Consider the following 9061-nt stretch of genomic DNA (forward strand, 5'->3'; position numbering starts at 1 on the left):
AACAAGTAGGTGTACGAAGTGTGCACATGTGCAGGTTTTTCCCTGCACATTTTCAATCAGCCAACAGACGTGGATATGAAATAAAATGCGTTGTTTTGTGATACGCAAAAGTATTGCTGCGTCCAAAAAGGACAATACTTGTTTATAAGGTACAGATCAGCGCCATGAGGTTCGTTTAGCCTTTAGCTTTCCCCTTGGCTTATTCTGAGTGTGAAATAATTCCCCCGAATGCCTGAGAAATGAACATTTTTATTTATTTTGATGAGCAGAAGGCAAGGAAAACAGTTCCTGCCTGCTATCAAGGCAGAGAAATCGCTGTCGCTTCTTTTCCCCGTGCTGGCCGTAAAATGTACAGAAATGTAAAGCAATAAAAATTTTATTAGGGGTTGTTTTTATAATGTTTACCAACCTCATGCCTCTATGACGCTTTCCAGAAGATAGCATTTTAATAGGGCTTCTTTCAGTCGACCGAGATAACCATAAAGGAAAAACCCAGCTTTAGTTTTTTTCAGCGCAGCAAAACGAGGAGCCTGGTCCTCCGGTTTTGGGGTGTTTTTTTTTTGCTTTGCAATGCTTTTTTTTTTTTTTTTGCCAGCAATCTGCTCTCCAAATTTCTTCCTCCATCCCTTTCGCTTCACTCGAGCCTTTGGTCACGTAAATGTAAAATATAATGTAGATGTAAAATGTAATGTAGTTGTAAAACATAATGTAGCTGTAACATAGAACCTTGGCATCTTATTGACAATTAAAAAGCTTAAGGGGGTAAATAAACGTCTGAAAAATATTTCTATGAAAATAGCTAAATTATTAAAAGTGTTATTAGTTTTCCTTCTAATTTAAATGAAGCACAAAGCAAGATGAGCTTGATGTTGAGAGTTCCTTTCAGCAGCAATTTTAAAAATAATCACATCATTGGAAGCGATCGCCTGTGTTTTTCTCAGCGTAACAAATTCATCTTTTGCTGGTTCGCCGTTAGGCTGCCGGGGCAGAGAATATCTCCTTTTCATAAAAGAACTGTTTATTAGTCTAAGGTTCATCCCCTGATTTATCGATTCGGATTTCCAAAGCCCGATGGGCCGGGTGCACAGCAACCCAGTGTGCCTGTCGTATGTTCCCAGCTGACGTGTTTACAATATTTTTGATTTACACCTTCCAGGTGTTCTTTTGGAAAATATCACTGCCTTTGGTTTACACATTTTTACAATGTATTTGTGGTCATCAGCAAGCTTCCACATTTGTTACAGGGGATGTGCCAAGAAGAAGGGCTTTTTTTCTTTAACTTGCTGGCAAGATACAGATTTTTGGCTTTTAGAAAAAAAAAACAACAACAGATAATTGATTGACTGAATTAGTAAAATTCCCAAAGTACATATTTTAGATTAAATGAGGCTATTTGCTCGGAGAAATGGGTGTCAGGCTCGTGATTCCGGTGCGCCTCTCAGTTGCAATGTAAAGCAGCCAAACTTTACCCTAAAATGGGAGATAAACGTCTTCTGTAGTTCTGCATCTTTACTTTTTTTTTGAAGAAAACAAATTACCATCACACAGAAAATTTATGCTACATGTGCCGACTCAAAGTCATTTATGTATGTGACTGTATTTTGCAGTGCAAAGCTTTTCATGTAACCAAATCAAAATTAATCAGATAGGATATATTCTAGGGTTGCTAAAATGGTGCAAATAAATCCATTTTCTTTGATTTTTTTTTTTTAATACCGTGTATGTTTAGCATAGATTTTTAACGGTGGATTATCACTGCCTTTTAATTTCAGGTCAGAAGCCAGGCTTTGTTTCTAGAAGGCTTAGAAAGAAAAACTATCATTAATTAGACCGTGCAAAGTAACTTTGAACGTTGTTTTTTTTTATTCAGAAGGAAAAATATTTCCTGGGGCTCAGTTTGCACGTGCTAGAATAGCACAATCTTATCCTTTAGCACTAAAATCACTTCTCTTTCAGTGTAGTCAGTAAATTTTATGCATGTTTTCTCACTGCTTGCCCGTTACCTACATCATATTAAAACATTATTAAAATTGCACACACACCATCCAGCAATATTCTTAAAAATAATAGGCTCTCATAGAAAATTAGTATGATCCTTCAGCATTTTTCCAGATAAATCTGCATTACAGTCCACAGGATTTACCTGCAACAGATGACTCAGAGATTTTATCTGTTAGTTTCATCATTTTTGTTAATGAAGCACTTCACTAATTTAATTTTATTCTCATGCACATAAAACATCATGAACTCAATTTGGGCTCCACGTGATGCACAAAAATCCGGCGCACGTTTGAGATGCGAAATGGGAATAATGCGCACATCAGAAATGTGAATAACGTGTGACAAGCTGTTGGGAAAACCCACGCCGTGGCTGCTGCCCTGCCAAATCCACGCCAGAAATTGTGGGCAATGCTGAACCCGCATTGCTCAGTGACTCGGGCATCTTCTGCAGCGCCCATCAGGGTATTCCTGCGCTAGAGAATATTACTGGGATATTATCAGTCTTTCCTGCACGGGCTAAAACGAGGGAAATAAAAATAGCAATTATTTGACTCTCTCTCTAAGCGTGCAGTGCTGACAGCAGAAAGGAGATCTAGAAATACAGATTAATTTATCTATTTATCACTAGTCGCTCAGAAGTTAAAAGTTGCAGTTTTTCGTGCGTACGCTGCATCTCGCAGACGCAAACGCCGTCTGCAAACGCCACTGAAGCTGCAAAGTTCTTCAAACTTTTCTTCAGGCTCCCCTCCTCGAAGAGTTCATCTCAAGAAGCATAACAGCTTGGGGTTCACTGTACGGGAAACGCTGGATTACTCTTTTTCTTTGCTTGGTGTTAGCCACCAAATCCAGAAAGCGAGGGATTGCAAGACAGCGGTTACTTTGCTGGGTTAAAAAAAAAAAAAAAAAAAAAAATTAAGCAAATACCTAACTCTGCTCAAAAGCCAGTAATGTAAAGAGAAAAGATTTGACAGTTGTCAATGCCTGTTAAATGGGTAGGCAGATTAGCAGCCTTACTTTTTAACATATAAACATCTGAAACCCGTTTCCTGTTTAAAAAAAAAAAAAATACTAGGTGGATGACCTCAGGCAGAATTTTTTTTTTTTTATTAACAAATGTGAATTGTACATCATCGGGAAAAAAAAAAAAAGGGCCACTCTTGGTGGTCTTGATACATTCTGTATATGGGAGAGTGAGCGAGAGAAAGGGGAGAAAAAAAGAATTAGAAAAAATAAACTTTACCTTCTCACTTTCAGGGTGGGCAATGCCATTCCAGCGTTGGGGTCCTCGGCTCTGGGAAGTGTTAACGCTGTCACCGCAGCCCCGGTCCCACCGTCGGCGCTTCGACAGCGCTCCGAGGAAAAACATTCCCTGAATTCCTCCTCCTTCCTCCTATCTTTGCTTCAGATCCGTGCGCTGCAGGTTCATGTCGCTACTGTCAAATTGCACGGGACATGGCTAATCTAAACCAGTGCCGACCCATAGTCCGACTCAGCAGCAAGGAAAAACATTGACAAATTTGCTGTTTAAAATGCTTTTTACTCTTTCCAGTGTGTGTTGGCTGTTGTGTTTGCTTTTTTCTTTTTTTTTTTTTTTTTTCCTTTCCTAAAGCTATAAATACACAGCACCAGCTGCAACATGTTGCTGCAACGCGCTTTATGGATCTAGCCATATTCTGACACAAACACGTTTTATTGGCTTTGGGTTAAAATTCGATATCGGAAGTTAACATTCGGATTTTTACGTCTCTAATGGCAGCAATGGCAGCTGGCGGCTGGGAGCGGCGTATTGCTCTCCCCTGGTGAGGATGCTCTAAAAGCTCATAAGAGGCACCACATAAAGGTAACACACTCTCACGCATCCATTTAGTTATAACACGAAGCAAAAAAAGACAGTTATCTTTTTAAAGCAGCGCATATTTCGTATTTATACGCCAGTTTAACGCAAGGTCCTTGGGAAACCACATAATCATGAAGTTTACCTTTTCTTCTCTCTGGAAGTGGGGTTATAAGCTTTCATTGAGCTGGGACACGTTCAGGTCTCCTACTGTAATTCTGTCGTGAGGTTTGAGGGTTTCGCATTGAAGAAAAATGCAGACTTTGACCTCAAAAAGAGGGAACACAGGCTAGATATGATCTAGATAGTTAACGCTGGCAAAAATCAAGGGCTTTTTGGCCGACGAAGCCTCTACCCACCAGTATTTCTGGGAAATTGCCGGTCTGAGAAGCACACTGGTGTTAGTTCATGATTTAATTTATCATTAAAATGTATAGGTAAAAGGTCCGCTCTATGGACTGTGCAAGCCAACCCTTACCCACCCTTTGGTGTCACTGGGCTGTGGATCAGACCCAGCATTTATAACAATGCATTTATAATTTCATGTTGTTATAGCTAATTTGCCCTTTATTATAAATAAATCGCCCTTCTTCACCCCAAAAAGCTATTTCCAGGACCCTAGCTTGGAGAGGGGCATTACGGTGTGCCCTGACACCCCTTCCCCGCAAATGCCAGCAGTTATTTTGCTAATGAGCGATTACTTCTAACATTAAGTAAGTCAATTAATCTTCCGGGCGCTCTTGCAAATGAATTCTCATATTATCTGTATAGGCCGTCAGCCGGGATAGTTTAGAAAATACCAGCTCCTATCTTATCTTGTCAGTTCATACGCTGATGGGGGGGAAAAATAATGGCCAAAAGAGCCACAGGGTAGGATAATTAGTAAAATCAAGTGACTTGCTGTTTGTTTGCTTTGCGAAATGAACTTTTACCCCTCCACCGCCACTCCTCCCCCCAATTTTCACCATCTTATCATACAGCATTTGACATGACAGGTTAATGAGAAAACCCCCAAAATTGGGCTTCTGCAGCTAATTGTAGCAATGGTGGTTCTTTGCTGGGACGGCTCAGTCATCCAACTTCTACCCCTGTGAAATCTGAGCTCTCGGGGAGGATGCAAAGGCTGTGATTGCAAACGTATAGAAACACTCACATATAGACAATAAGTTTCTCTTATCCCCCTTGTTTCAATTTCGGGGGGAACAAAGTCTGAGGATTTTGCAGTATCTTCTCTTGCACAGTATACAGCAGTTTTAACTTTTTTTCTTTTTCATACATTTGATGATTTATTTTAATATAACCTGCTATTACAGTGACTTAAGCATCCCCTCAGTCCCCTCCGCCGTGCACTCCTTCGGAAATTGCAACTTTTAGACCGCCGTGAATCGAACAATTTGGACAACAGAAGACAAACAGTTGCCGTCGGCGTGAGTGGAAAAAGAACCACATGGCGTGCTCTCGCTATTAATAATCCAACGTCGGCATGAAGATCTGTCTGCGCCGGCCTGCCATCACACGCTGCTACCTCCCAGCGTCTCCCATCGCTCGGGCTCTCCGCTATTAATTGACTTTTCCAGGGAGGGTTTTTTTGTGGTGGGTTGTTTTTTTTTTTTTTTTCTGGGGGGGATGAGTAGGGATAATGCCAAATTTGGGGCTTTTCAAGCAGAAAAAGCCCTTTAGCCGGTCGTGTTCAAAAGTGAAACACGGGTGATGGGTGAGCCACAGTCGTGCTGGACCCGCTGTGCATCCTGCCCAGACCCCCCCTGCTCTCTGCAGGGCATCCCCCTCCTCGCAGCCCCACGGCGCTACTTTTTCCCCATCTGATTTATTTCTTCTCTTCCCCCTCACTGCTTCCCTTGCCAGCACCTCCGCGTGCTGAGATCGCCACAAAACGGGCTCTTCCCACTGAAATCTCACGCCAGGAGGAAAATCGGCTCCTGTCCACGTCCCACAGGGAAATGCTGGAGCCCTCAATGACTCGGGGACATGGAGGTGAGTGGAGAAAAATCCCTTTCTGCCACTGCCTTTTCTCCATGAAAACCTCGATGCCATTAAATGGCCACTCTTTGGTGATATCCCATTTAAAAAGCTCCTGACTAGTTTTTGTTTTTTTTTTTTCCAGAAAGATTTGCTTTTACACTGCATGAGGCTACTCAGCGGTGTCCACCGAAATCCCACGACCAACGCACATGGTCAAACTCTCAGTAACAAACCACTCAGCCCCGTTCTGCATCAAATTTCATTTCCAGTCACTGGATTTATTGACATTATAATGGCCAGCCCACACAAACTGCAGCCATACAGCCAATTAACGGGACAGACAACAACAGACATTTGAGAAGTTGCTAAACTCGGTCTTGAAAACGATCTAGCTTTCTCCCTGTAAAAGAATCTTGTTCTGTCATCGTGTATTAAACTGGAAAGCTTCACACTGGAGAGCAGTACAAAATCATATCCCGATAAGGCCTCACATAATATTTCAACAGATCATATCTTCTGCGGCTTAGTTTCGTAACTGCAATGTGAATAGGAGGGTGATTTTCCGAGACAAAAGTTTCTGCACAGGCTGTCTCAGGGCATCATATTTAAGAGAGCTTTCTGCCTATAACCGTGGGTGTCTGATCCAGCGCTGCACGAGAAGACCCCTCTCAATGGAGGTGCGAAATGGGACCTCAGTGCTCACTTCAACCATCAGCTCGGGGACGGCGTGCATTTAAAAGCAGTATCACAGTTGCGTTCCCAAGCAAGATACGAGCGTGTACGTGTGTCTGGAGATCAATCAGTCTATCATTAGCTTGAAGTCCACCCTGGCAAGCCCACGATTGGCTTTTTCATAAACATAACAGCAAAACTACCTCAATGTTGTTTTTTCCCCAAAATTGAAATGCAGAGATTCAAATTGACCCATACGTTCTGCAAAAAATTGTGTTGATTTTGCTGAATTGTTCTCACCATCAAAAGACTTTTGAAGGTCACCACCTTTCTTTTTGACATTAAATGAAGCATTGCAGATAATGCAATGTATTTCTTTATTTTAAAAAGTTCAAAGGTCCATTAAGGCCTTCCATGCTGTACAAAAGGCTTAATTCACCGGAAACCATTTTTCTCTCCCAATTGTTTGGAGCGGCAAGTGAACCAAACAATCCGTTATTCACACAGATCTACCCAGAAACACGTTTCCCGTGCCCAAGCGGTCTATGCTTTGGCTTAACAAAAATAACTTTTCACTGTTCTGCTTTAAAACATTAAATTTGTCTATAAACAAGATGTTTGTGAGATGACCTGGGTAGCATTTGTAGGTACTTGTGGTAGGTGGAAGCTAAATTGAGATCATGGGGTATGGAAGAAAATACATTGAATATTTAGCGTCCAAGATTCAAGACCACATTTTATACCTTAAGCTCATAGGTCCAAGATGATGCTATCAAAAGATACAGTAAAATAGCAGAATTGGTGTGGGCTGACCATTTTCTGGTGCAATTGTCCATCTTTAAGCAAAATCTCTACTTTCCCACCATCGCTTTGGAAAAGAACAGCTTTCGGTGCTTTTGAAGAGACCTGCCTGAGCATAGCTCGCTGTTCCTACATCCAGGCTGTCCAAGTTGCCCTGTGTAATACCAATGTTATTTCCTTTATATTATAAATAGGATTTGGGTTGAATATGAATAAACTCATACCCATTGGTATGCTTTGTAACTCTAATCAGCGCTTTCCTGCAAAAAGAAAAAAAAAAAAAAGAGGAATGTTTATCTGAAAAATAAAGAGGTGCTAATTTTATCTTGTGAAAGTGGATATCTCCTTACGTCCCTCCAACTTCTAGGAAGATAACCAGAATGTATTATATCATCTAAATCCAGCATCCTATGAGATCAAACAGAATAATGTACACATATGCCAAAGCTGATTGAAGTATTGCTGGTGCTCACTTCCGCTTCACTAAGTATGTGTTTCATTGATATACGTAATTTGCCACCGCCATGAAAGAAACTCAAAGTCCTCTGTTTGTGCCAGTTGATTTCTATGATATCTGGAGGCTTTTAAAATAGGGATCCAAAATAGATGTGCCCTTGTCACCCCTGTGTTTAAGCTCTCTCCAACAGGAAATGGCACGGGTTCAAATTTTTTTATACTGGAAGCCACATGTAGCCAGATAAGAATCATGTCTTGTCTATGACTAAGCATTGACATTTAAATGTTTAAAATATAGTCAAAATGATCCATGGCGAACCCACCTGAGACTATTTTTCTTTGTCTAAAGTCCCACTTTCTAGCCTCTTGAAAGGGAAGGTGGAGCTCTCGGGGTTGTGACATGACGATGTTATGGTAAGGAAATGGAAGTTTGCTTTATTGTTGGTCTTCAAAGCCGAGAGGAGGTTTTGCTACCGGGCACTGCATCGTCTCCACCAGGAAAGGGTTTTATCCCTACCTTCTCCATCCCCACCAACAGGTTTAAAAGGCAGGACGGAGGAAAGACTTTCGCTTTTGCCAAATCACGGATGTCAGATTCAACACGCTTAAAAAAAAAAAAAAAGAAAAAGAAAAAAGAATTTAAAAAAATGAGTGGTATTTCCTTCGAACTGCCGTTTCTCCTAGAGGAAAGGGGCAGCTGGAGGGGTGAGGAGGGCTGGGATGTTTATGAAGTGTGCGGGGACTTTTGAAGGAAGCTCACTGAAGGAGGACAGATGGTTGGGGGAACTGGCAACGTGATACTGAGCCTTTCACTTCTAGGTCGCCCGGTTCAAACGCAGCCTAGGTCAAGGATGGCACAGAGCCATCTCCAGCAAATGGCTATTTTGGTGCTGCATGAGAAAAATGGCTGGTGAGGCTCAGCTCCTCGCTGGCTGGGGACAGAAGCTTTTTTTTTCCTTCCTGGTCCATTAGCGGAGATGTAGGGGAAAACGCGCAGGGATGTGCAGACGTAGACTCAGTGGCACTATCCAGGCACACGGCATCGCTTCTCCAAGCCAAGACTAGGGATCACTGTTGGATGTGGGTGTTGCTGTGGCCAAGAAGGCAATGTTCCCCAGAAAGGAGGCTGCGTGTCCACCTGTGAGCCCCAGCCCCCAGCCACTGACTGCCAGACCCTGTAAAGGGAAAATCTCCTTTTACATAGGTCTAATTTCTCATCAAGTTCCCATGGACCGGCATCTTCTTTCTTTTCCTAGAAAACAAGGCAAAAATCACATTTGGTCACTCAGATACAATGTCACTGGAACTGTGGGCTCC

The sequence above is a fragment of the Charadrius vociferus genome, unplaced genomic scaffold (genome assembly GCF_000708025.1).
Source record: "Charadrius vociferus isolate BGI_N301 unplaced genomic scaffold, ASM70802v2 scaffold714, whole genome shotgun sequence".
Lineage (NCBI taxonomy): Eukaryota > Metazoa > Chordata > Aves > Charadriiformes > Charadriidae > Charadrius > Charadrius vociferus.